Here is a 12,519-nt window from a genome sequence, read left to right as displayed (position 1 = left end):
TTGCTTATTAACACATTTTCTCTGATTTATACGATTACAAACCGTCAAGGGGAAAACAAATCCTAGATGTCCCATATGTAAATAAAAAAAATATATATCTCAATAATAATTGCATCAAAACTCAAATTTAATTAACATAAAGCACCATTAGTTTTTGTGCACATTTTCATTGTGATATACGTTCCTGCCGCGGTAACAAATGGCGGTGCTCCCGAACAGCCGCGCGTTACTTCTGTTTAATGAACATTTTGTCATCGCCAAATATTCTCTTACGATATTCACATTTGCCAAATACAATTCAATGGCGACAAATATGTTATTTATAGAGATATAAAGCTATATTTTAGATAAATAGTAAACTAACGTCTCATGTTGAAAAGTTTAGTTTCACAAATGACTTAATTTTTCATTTTTTTTTAATTCATGCCAACGATTTGTTTCTCCTATTACCATGAAAAGTTTAAAAACTTTAGTCACATAATATCGATTTAATTAACGTTAATAAAAGAACACTGTGAACATTTAAGAAAAAAACAGGTATACTTATTTTTCTCGAATTCTTATAAAATTAAAAGGATCCATAAAAATTCTTATGTCTTGCGTGAAAATCTGCAATAATCTGTGTATCAGCGTTGCTTGAAGACAACAAAAAACGCATGGAAAACTTATATTGTCAGTTTGCGGGTACATAAGTAAATTTAACAGGCCATTACTGTCACATTCCATCAGACGGTGCGCGGCGGCGGTATGTGCATTCAAATAACGAGGCAAACAATTTTTTTGCATTACCGTGACAATCAATGTAAATCAATGTTTACACTACTCGTTCAACTGTCAATTGAAAGGGTAAACATAATCCGCCTTCGATTGTGGCGTTGGGGCTTCATCAAATTAGATTTTGTTTTTTTTTATTGAAAGAGCCAAAGGGCACTCGTGCCAAAGGGGACAACTTCACTTCGTGTTAAGCAGCCGTTGCTATCCGTTTATCCGTAACATTCAAATGATTTGTTAAGGTTTTGATTCAAATGAATTAGAAAACGATTTTCATAATAGTGCTCCAAAATTAAATAGGACATCTTAAACCGCACAATTTATGAAGTACAAAATGTTTTAATGTAAGTGCTTTAAGATTATTTGTAATTCTCCAACAATTAAATCTTCGTTATGAGATTTATGCTTTTACTTCTTTAGTCATTATGTTGTTGGAAATTTATAGAGTTTATCACATTTTATTTAACTGCACTAATGGTTCGTTAATCGTAAAAAGACGCTATAACAAAGGTGGTATAGTAAGGATAAAACTTAACATGCCTATTGCATACGTCACAAATGCAATGTTCAGCTCGTTTAAATCTCAGCATTATTTAAGAATCAGTTTGATAGCTTTTACGATCATGAAAGTTTATATCCACTATAAAGAAGCTCTTTACGTCTTCCAGAACATTCCATTACAAACACTAACAATTAATTTAGTAGACAATGAATTAAAAAGCCGAGTCGTGTTATACGATACTTAGTTCTGTCGCTATTCAAGTGTTTTATGGTGCAAATAGGCTATAAATACAAAATGCGACGCAAAAAGACTTATGTGTTGCGGACGAGTGCCCGGGACCGTTTACACTTTGCGACACTGCGAAACGTTTCACTATGTGCGTCACGTAAGGAGCTTTAAACACGACTGAATAAGATATGTCGTCGTGTCCCACTCGTTTGTATCATTTATAAGGTAAATATTTATTTATGTTTATGTCATTAATTGCAATAAAAAGTAAATCCAATCGAATGAATTGTGGTCATGATCACATTTGTAAAATGTAGGATAGGTACGGTTGCGACAACGCACTTGTTTGTCGACTCTGGGAGAATAAGTACTTCATGGTGTTCTCGAGTAAAAATATTACATCTTACTAGATACGGAATAACACGGAGTCTATTCTTTACTAATTCTTCCTTGTTCTTTGGGTCGCAATTGGCTCTATTGCATATACTGAGATAAGTAAGCAGTTTTAAGTTGATAAGCAAGTATCTTCAATAAATAACAAACTATGATGTATAAACATTGTTATAAAGCAGAGTCTAAGTGGTCTCTAAACATATTCAACAGGATGCAGAATAGCACATGGTCGGGCACTCACAAGGATTTTATTACTCGAAGGTACATTGACTGACGGGGAAGCGGCACTCTTGCTAACATTGGCGCGGTGAAAGTCTATTGTGTTTTATAATAAAATTGTGAAAATTTGTTTTTAAATTTGCAATTTCAATATTGATAATATTACTCGCGGACTTTTTGCTACGTATATACTTTTATAAACAAACAACTTTATAGGTAAATACTTCAATAGTAGCTATTACTTATGCACTTGGTTCAATTCCGGATAAGTATTACGAATTTCAGTTTGACTTCACATCCTAAGTCTTACAAATGCGTATACGATTGGTTTCTATATACAAATAATGTGTTTAATATGTTTGATAATAGATAATGGTCTTTTTATAATGATTTTTCCACATAATCTCCTTGAACGGGTACTTCTATTTTCAATTATCATACCCTATTTTTATCTTTTATTAATATAATAGTTGAGAAGGGTTAGAGCATAATTAACGCGTCTCAATGGGTTGACACCTGCGGGTTGTGAGGGCATAGTCATGTTTGAGAGGATGTGCGGGAAGTGTCTGATTAATCTGACAGCTGACACCGCGAATATTGATGAGATTTCAAACAGATATCTACATTAATCACTTATTTATAATGTATAATCTTGTACCTGCTTCATTCCATATTGATTTTAGTTATATCCATGTTATGATATTGTTAATATTACAGTTTGGAAAAGAATATCTACTCTTTTAATAAATACAGCTTTCAAAAAAAATCTTTAATCATTCTCTCAGTAAAATACTAGGAATATTAATACTGTTTTAATTTATTTAATGGCACGCAAAAGTTATTTCTCTCAGCGGCTTTTAAAATAATTAATGAATCGAGTGTTACCTAACCAGATACAAAAGCTTTGAACAAAAATTAAACGGGATGGAAAAGACACAAACATCATCAATCAAAAGCAAATTCATTAACAATACAATTTCATGACGATTAAATACAACAAGGCATTTTAATATTCTCAGAAATTAATGTGTTTAATTAAGTAAAGATTTAAACTACAATCCGTACAACTAAGTAACAATACAATATTACTCGCCATTTACAAGTAGGTAACATTCTTTATTCTTTGTTCTTTATCATTCCTTTAATTTTATGCCCTTTTTTAGCCGACTTCAAAAAGAAGGAGGTTATCAATTCGACTGTATTTTTTTTATGTGTGTTACCACGATTCTCCGCCCCTGGTGCTCCGATTTTGATAAAAATTATTTTAATCGAAAGGAAGTGCTTGCAGATGGGTCCCATTTTTTTTTAATTGTATATGATCGGATCTCATTGCTTCAATGCAGCTTTTTTATCTTTTCGCCAGATCATTATTCACGAATCATTAGGCAGTTTTACAAAACTATGAGCAAAAATTGCTATTTAACTACAACTAGTACGTCTTATGGATTATCAAATGACATAAGAAGCGTGCATCTCTTTGAGATGCGAAACACGTGTCCTAGCGTAGAGTAGGTCTGCGCTTGCTACGTCCGCGTCGGCCGGAAGTGTTGCGAGGAGATTGTTTTTCATTCAAGCGACATGTCTCAGCGACCGACAGACGTAATAGCATTCATCTGCTCGACGTCACTATATTGTTACGTCCTGTACTTACATCGTTTTTTTCTATGACTGCTTTAGTGCTAACCGGCGTTGAATATGATTGTGCTAATTGTCTCAATCTTCACTATATTTCTGATTCTTAACTGCATCCTGTACGTGCACTATGAAGCAAAGTACTAACTTTACGCTGTACAAAATGTATCATAATTTTTGTTTATCGCCTTTTTAGTTTATACTACACTTGTGAACGTTTCCACACTGAACGGTCTTACGTCATTAGTGTTTATAATTCCTCGTCACGTTATCGAGTTAGGCACATAAAATTCGAATTTAAAAATATAAATGCACGTACTCGATGACCGATAACGATGCCGTACCAATGTATGAGCTAATGCCTCAATGTCGGGAGTTGACATCAATTATACCGCGGGCTCGTACATAATTCACGTCGCCGAAGCGAAGCTAATGACGGTGGCCCTTATGGGGTGTCGGGGTCGATGGCCGGCCTTGCTTGCTTTAATTCTATTCGAAATGTTTCACTTAATTGACTTCGAAATTATAGCGCTCCGTCACGCATTACTCCTAACGAAATTGTACTTTAACGACGGGCATTAGGTGAATCGCTTTCACGTTTGCTCTTAAGCTCTTGGACCCACGCAGCGTCAGTTGTATTATGAACGCTAGTCCAGTTGGAGAAGTATCTCAACTTTATGTTTTATTAGAAGACCTTTCTACACGCAACCCGATTTTTTTATCATAAAAATACCAACCTTACTCCCTAGCCTAGCTACATTCAGACACGACAGACAAACTGGTTGGGTAGTCACAACGAAAGTAAGTCTCCCGAAATGTGGATCGATAATCTGGTTTAGATTGCGGGATTCCACTTGATGACAGAAGCACGCTGTTGTTTCTATCAATCAGTAGGTCAGGTCTTAAGTTTGCTGATACGACGAATAGCTTTCAATGTATGTTTCCTACCTTATAAAAATAGGTATTCGTTTGTTGTCTATGTTACAATTGAACATAACAAGGACATAAACTTACGCCTACGTTCGGTCAAAGACGACAATAAGGTGATGTCATTGAGTCCAAATCCGAGGGGCAGTTGCTATTTTCTCAGGCCGGGTGCAGCGGCGTGTGCAGGCTCAAATTGACAAGACAGACGGCGCGTCGGATGTCGCAATTGCCGCGCCCGCAGCGTCCCTCCTTGCTGCACTTTAATTAAAAATTACCTACCAAAAGTTGAAGGAAGAATCAAGTCAGATAGGTAAAAAGTTCCAAGGGTTGATTGCTTGAACCGACTAAAAATTGTAGATTATTAAATAAAATCATTAATTAACACAGTTTTAAATCAAAAGTGTGACTTGGAGTTGCAATTTATATCCCTGTGTTTCATTTACTATAGAATATTACAATATTACGCTACAAAAACAAGATGTCTATATCATCAAAGGAATGTTAGTATGAATTGGATTACATGTTGCATGTAATTGTTATAAGAATGAAGCCATAAAATATCTTTGACTCTGTCCTAACGTAGTCCGAAGATACATGTTAATTACACACTCTTCGCGGGACCTTAAAACATCCATTAGGGCAAAGAGAATTATGTGAGTTATAAACATTTTGCCATTAAACATGGATAGAGGCCTGTAACAGATTACAACAAGATTGAACCTTAGTCACACGCATTTATTAACTTGACTTAACGTGTATGTTACTATCTAGGTGTCAATTTGAAAGTACCATCGATGTATTTCATGACTTCAGGTAATATAGAACTTACAGATATGTTAATTATTTAAATTAAGGCCTATTATTCACGACACAAAATTAAACATATGGGTAAAAATGAATGAAACATGTAAAAACATAGGAAACATATCGTCGTCTTAGGAAATGATCGTCATTAAATCGGTTAAAATCTTATTTACATTTGTTTATGAAAAAGATCTTATTGATCTATGTTATGCAACGTTTGTGTAGCCTTGGATAGCGACGCGTGCGCATGGCCTCGCTCGGACATAGATCACACGTCGTTCCGGTTTCTCTCCTCTGAAATATTACACCGACATTAACGTTGATTATTCAACCTTCGCTGTCATGTCTCCTAGATTGACTTTCGGCACGATAACATTTGATTTACATAAATATATTATTTTTTTAACTATAAAAAAAAAATTAAAGTGGCGTAACAAATTGCTTTTAAATAACCTCGGCTATTGCATTAAAAAAATTACTTCGTCTTTTTATTTATTCGTATTATTTTTCTAATTGTTCATCATAAAACTTACCAACATATCAGATGCTTCATTCTTTATAATTAAGGAATTTTGTAAAAATGAAACATGACTGACCGCTGACTCGACTAAAACTTGCTTCGAGTGTAAACACTGCCTTATGGTAATGTGGTTGCCCTATCGATTCGCCGAAACGAAACTAGGTCTATGCACTGTTGCAGGTCAGTTAAGGCCGCGCGGCTCTTCTAAACTGACCATTACGAATTATTTCATTGTTTAAAATAAACTCTTTTAGTGCTGGTAATGTATAGAGAACTTACTAGTATGCACGTATATTACATCTGCTTCCTTAACTAACAGTATTTAATTTCAACGGATAACTTATTCCTTTAGTCGTATAAGACGTAATTTTATAAGTTAAAACCTTCTAGAAACTGGGTCAATTTTTTTACACTCATTTTTAAAGATATAAGCCACAATAATAATACAAAAAAATAGTCAAGTAAATTTACTCGTGCTCTTTATTTCTTATCTGAAATACGCATATAAATTATTTCCGTACGTAACTTGGACTGGTCCATTTTCGTAATCGTCCTCTTTTAATTTACTACTAATGGAACGTCAGTTAGGTAAAATAAATTTCACTAGAAATTATCGGTTATAAACAAGACTGTGTTTATCCCGTATTGATTGCACTTTTATTGGCACTTAGGACATGCAATCAGCGGCTCAGTTTTAAGACGCAAAGAAGACTTCTTACTGAGGGTACCTAATAAAATTTACTCTTAGAGCTGCAGATTATTTTACAGATCCGTGCCGAGAAATGAGGCAGTAAAGTAATGGTTATTTGCGTCTAAATTAAAACTTGGATAGTCCTAATTACAGGATAATATTTAATGAATTTTATCAATAGCTTTTTTCTTATTTTTATACAAGAAAAATGGGTGAAAATTAATTTTATGGAACCACGAATTTTTAATTAAATTTCCTTCACGAGCTTTCAGGTAACATTTTTAATTACTTATAATAATATATAATTTAGAAATTTTATGCAAAAAATGGTTATACTAGACAATAGATAACCCTACGTGATTCTAGAGGTCATAGTAACGGTACATCATAGTAAATAGTTTTCGTAGAAAACTATCAATGTAGCGTCCGGTATTGTATTCGAGGTTAACAGAACTGAAGGTAAAACAACCACAGCAATCTATAAAAATGACAAAAATACACACATATTTACTTGATCGTACGAAACTTTATCAATTATAACGTGATATAGGAAACTTTTCTCTTCTTACAAAGTTCAAACTTCGTTGGAATAACTTATTACAGTTATAGTTCACAATTTAGTTGGCAATTTAGCGATAGCGTTGCACCGGAAAACCAAATTATTGTTTATTTAGTGGTGTTTTTGGCTGAAAACAATGCAAAAATACATTGTGGTACACATCGTGATAAATGTCCCGCAGTCAGTATTATGTTAAAGAAAAACAATTTAAAAATAAGTACATCATAAAAAAATTACAATCTCGTAAATATGACGTACATCTACTGAGATGATTTTAATTTTTGAGATTGTAATTTTTTTTTAGTAAAAACAACAATGTCATTGAATTACAGCTGACAGAATTACACTTTAGATAAAAGAGTGCATGTGATGGATATAAATTAGAGTTGAAAACACAAAAATAAAATTTTAAAAATACGTGTCTTTGTGTTCTTACCTTCAGGTAACCAGATAAGTGTGGTTCGGCGTCGCTTGCCGGCCACTTGTGGCAATAATCCAAGTTCGCCTCTCATTATGTCCACTATCCTGCTCCACAGGTTTTGCTACTAGTCCTTCTATAAATAGTGATCACGAGATACCGAGTCAATAGCTCGTTGCTTGTCACCAACTGCTATAACACAATAAACCACATTGTCTAAGCATTAAAGTCGAAGTTTGTTTTCTTTGTATGTCGTTATTAAAGACATTCTAGTCGTGTCATCGTGCGTGCATAGTGGCCCAGTCGCAAGTGGAAGGAATGAATTTCGTAGACTGCTTGCACTTTCAACATTACTCGCTTTATGACTCGATTCATTATTAGCTCTCTGAATAACTTTTATGGCGCAATAACCAGCTTCACACAAAAGAATATCGTGAAAAATGGTAATTTTTATAATAATTTCTTCTTTTCTTGGATTGTGATCATTCACCAAAAATATATGAACTGTTTTCAATTTATTTTTTCTCTAATTTTGTCTTTAATTCTGTCTGTTCTCTTTTAATTCTGTCCAAAATCAATATAAATAAATGTTTTATTTTCTAGGCTTGCATTCAGTTGACTATTCTTTTGAATTATGATTTCTTCCCATTTCTATTATGTAAATATTTAAATCTATATTCTTGATTCCTGGCCCCCGAATACGTTTTAATATTATATGAAGGAACACAGATGTAGTTGTTATATGATTCCAACATTGTAAATCTTTTAAATATTCTATTTAATATAACTCCAAAAATAAAGAGTAAATGATTTGGGCGAGAATCTTCTACGACTTTCAATAAGAATGTGCAAAAATAGCACATATAGAGATAACGTATCAAAGATTGTGGAGGATAGCTGTTCCGTCGCATAAATTACGGACAAGCGCAGCGCACGCCGGCGGCGGGCCCTTTGCCTTGCCATATAATTAAGGTCCGTCCACAATGCACAAACGGCAGCCATGTCCCATTTGGTACACAAACAATTATGTGTGGCCTGCCCTTATAGACATTGTTCTTGCTCAGCCCTATTAAGCATGTTTCGTTTGGTATTCGTAAAGAGTTAAAACGTCGCTTACTGTATTGTTCTGTAAGTGATTGCATTTTGTTTCATGTTTTCTTTGATTCCAACCGAACTGGATTAAACTGTAGAAAATATTACATTAAATAAATATTTAAACAACAAAAAACCTAGTAATGCTACGTTTTAACTGAAAATGTTTTAAACCTATCAGAGGTCAATATTTACTTTAATCAGGTTTATGACATACAAAATACTACGAAGACATTTTGTCTCATTACCTTGTAAATTACGAGGGAAATTACTTGACAAGTGAGAAATGTCACTTCTTTAGTATGTAATTTACTTACATTGCCCTTTAAGATGTATACAGTATTGTGGCTGCCTGTAGAAACAGGTGTCAAGTTGTTCACCTGCAAGGTCGAGTTAGCAATAACACATTTTTATTATAATGCAGTATATTAATGCACAAGATAATTTTACTGCTACTTACCATAGAGTAGGATTGTAATGAAAATAGGAGCTTTTTAAACCTGTGCCTTCTTTGTTATACGAAATCTAGGACATATTGACATATGTTTTAAAGCCATGGCGTGTTGCCAAATATACAGGCACGCTTCATTCTAATTAATACTTGTAATGAAACTAAAGAGTTTGTATGAACACGTATCGGATTCACAAAATTCCTGTCATTTGTTACGACCCATAGAAGATGAGTACGTAGAAAAGAAGAAGATAAAACCGCGTGACAAAGGTATATGAATAAAAGTCTAAGGATCCCCTTGTTCGTATTTAGATCAAGGATGTGCGGAGCGATTTGCAATGTAGAGTCTGCGAATGGTAAGTAATCAGCAACTAATGAATTGTAAATAAGAACACCTTCATATTGTTCCATTTATTAAACTATTAAGGTTACATTCTTTGTATAAATTTATTTGTTTGAATATAATATGCTATTAGTTGTTTTGTTTTAATATTAATTGATAAAGCCTGTTAGAATTATGTCACACCATCCGACCTTAATACTCATACCGAAACACATTAATTATTTTAAATATCGTTTTTTTATTTTTTTTTATTAGACTGAGTAGTCACTGTTTGCCTTGAGGAGGCATTTACAGTTTCACCGGGCTTGAGGTGGCCGGGCGCAGATGGCGCTTAGCCTAAACCTCGTTTAATTAAATATCGTTGTATCTTTAAATTATTATGCAGCTTTATTTACATAATTAAATTAATTGATTTGATTGCAACTTATTATCGTGGGCATAATACTAATTAAGTTATTATTTATTGAAATTCTTCTAATGAATTGGCTAATAGAACGGAAAGATGAGGAGGCCAAAAGTTTATGAAGACGTAGCGTGGGTAGGCCTTCAACTATATGGTTCGAGAACCTTTGGAAAGTTTGTGGGAATGAAATGAAAAAAGTTATCGAGAGTAACCTCGGTGAGTATCGAAAACATCTACGTTAAAACGACCAGTTCATAAAAAAAATATCCCACTTTATAACGCAACAACGACCTTGGTTCTCTATACATAGTTTTATAACCAATTCATTAAACCACCGAAGCATGCATGGACTTAAACATTAAAATTTTATTACAATAAGAATCGTTACGACAAAAAATTAGAACACCATAACATGGGGCCCCATGGTCGTCAAACCAGTCTATCGACCCTTAGCGGTCTCGTTCCCGTTACGGGCCCCAAACCATCGATTAAATAATCGGCTGGACGAAAGAAAGCCTTAAGAGCTGGGCTGCATTCCGCGTCTCTTTTATTTGTCTATTCCGGGCTTACGTCAATGCGGTCGTTAGCCCACTCACTGCGCCGGGTTTTTTACATCGAATCGGGTCAAAAATTTGGGTTGAACTCCATTATGTCGGTCGTTTGTTCACCTCTCTAGGTCGCATTCGCGAACCGAAATTCGTAACACTTTAATCGCTCTATGTTATGTAACGATATTCTATATTAGCATGAGTATGGCATAGATTAGATGACATATATACATAAAATATATTTTACTTTACTCCTGTCACAATAATAATCAGATGTAGTTTTATTATTCATTTAAGTAACAGCAAAAAAAAATAGAGCATACCTCAATCTTATGCATTTACTATCTCTGTTTACTTAATTACCGTTAGTGCTCTTTAAATTTACTTGAAGCTTGAACGATCCAAACCTCCTTCCATTCCAATTTTACGATCTTCATTCTCAAATTTCCGATTTTGAACGTCTCATAAATATAAATATATCACTGAATGTAAATCTACAATCTAGATGTTTGGTTTTCAACCACAGAGCGACCTCGTAACCAAAACATATTTATTTTCGCATACAATGTATTGTAAAAGAAAGCTGTTAACATACATTCTGTATTTAATTTGTTCGGATATTGTTTTAAATTTTAAATAATAGGAAGAAATTAATCATCTTAACATATTTTTTATATTCAGTCTATCTTGAAAAAAAAGATGGAGTTGAAAACATTTTCCAATAAGATTTATGTAAATTTTGGTTTAAGATTACTTCCTCCGTGACGTAATCCGTAAATGGCGAACGCTATCTCTAAGAGTGCGACCTGTACTGCATATTGGTATCATGATAAACTGAGGTACCATCATTTCTCAGTACGACAAAACAATAGCTGTACTAGAACTACGAGTTTTGTTCTATTTTTAAACACAAAGCCACCTGTTCAAAGGTTATTAAATGTCACATCTGGTGTGTAAATTATATGGTGTTATAGGAAACAGTATGGGCCGGTGGTCGCACACTGACCCAATGACGGACGAGCAATAGGTATGGTCTAAAAAGGAAATCCTACTTGCGCCCGCACGGTCGATAGTCTAGCGCGCCGCGTTTACCAACTGCAGCCATTTCAATTACAGCATGTGGAATTAACTGCCGTTTACATGCGTATCCGAATGCACGAGTAGTATGTATGCAGTCCTACTGAGGCGCAGAAACTGTGCTAGTTAGACAAAACGAGGAAATGTTAAAAAACATTGAATACTCAAAGACCCGTCACATTAAGAACATTGTGTTTTATTTGACAACACGAGATTTATTTGACGAGAAGTTAATGAGAGACCAAATTAATGTACAATGAATTTTGATCGAAGTCAAGAAATTTGCATTTCCTTTATTCCATTGAACATTTCTTTCCCTCGCACACTATTAGAAATTTCTTTTATTTAAGGATTAACTGTTTTAAATTGTTTGTATTCTAAATCTTCAAAGTCAAAAAACATGTAAAATGACATGAAACTCACGATGAGATTCAATTATTTTTACTAATTAAACACCGAAATAAAAATTTGGAGATAAATCAAACACCCTCATAATTACAATAGCGGAGTTGTGTACTTTTTTATTTGTGCAAGAATTGATTTATCCGTTTCTAACAATGACTTGGGCAGTGGGCGTGGGATCGCGTGGGTTGTAAACCGAAGGTTTTGCGAGGCCGGAACGACCTCTGCAAGCGTTAATTGCAAACATCGGAAATAAAAACGATACCAGCTACTGAATGTGTCTAAAATATCTTCTTGGTTGCTTATAAATGCGAGAATGAATCGATCGATAAAAAAATCGTCTTATCTCTATCATGATGATCAAGTGGTCAGGTAAGGAACAGGTTTAAGTAGCCTCAAGCCAATTGTATTCTTATACGTTGGCGCTTCCGTTTGTGTTATAGGTAGTCGAGACCCTGTTCTGACTTGTTTTCAACAACCATTTTTCTGTGATGACACATAAAAGTTACTTTAAATAGCTTTTGCCCGAGATTTCGTCC

The 12,519-nt window shown here is 34.2% G+C and overlaps 1 protein-coding gene across 1 annotated transcript in view; it reads left to right on the top strand.

The window, feature by feature from the left end:
* Window positions 1–12,519, top strand: part of LOC106720335 (ecdysone receptor) — a 179,268-nt gene that overhangs the window by 24,292 nt on the left and 142,457 nt on the right. The gene's annotated exons all lie outside the window — the stretch shown is intronic.

The sequence above is a fragment of the Papilio machaon genome, chromosome 4, assembly GCF_912999745.1.
Source record: "Papilio machaon chromosome 4, ilPapMach1.1, whole genome shotgun sequence".
Lineage (NCBI taxonomy): Eukaryota > Metazoa > Arthropoda > Insecta > Lepidoptera > Papilionidae > Papilio > Papilio machaon.
The sequence above is the reverse complement of the archived record's forward strand: the minus strand, read 5'-3'. Positions and strand labels throughout refer to the sequence as shown.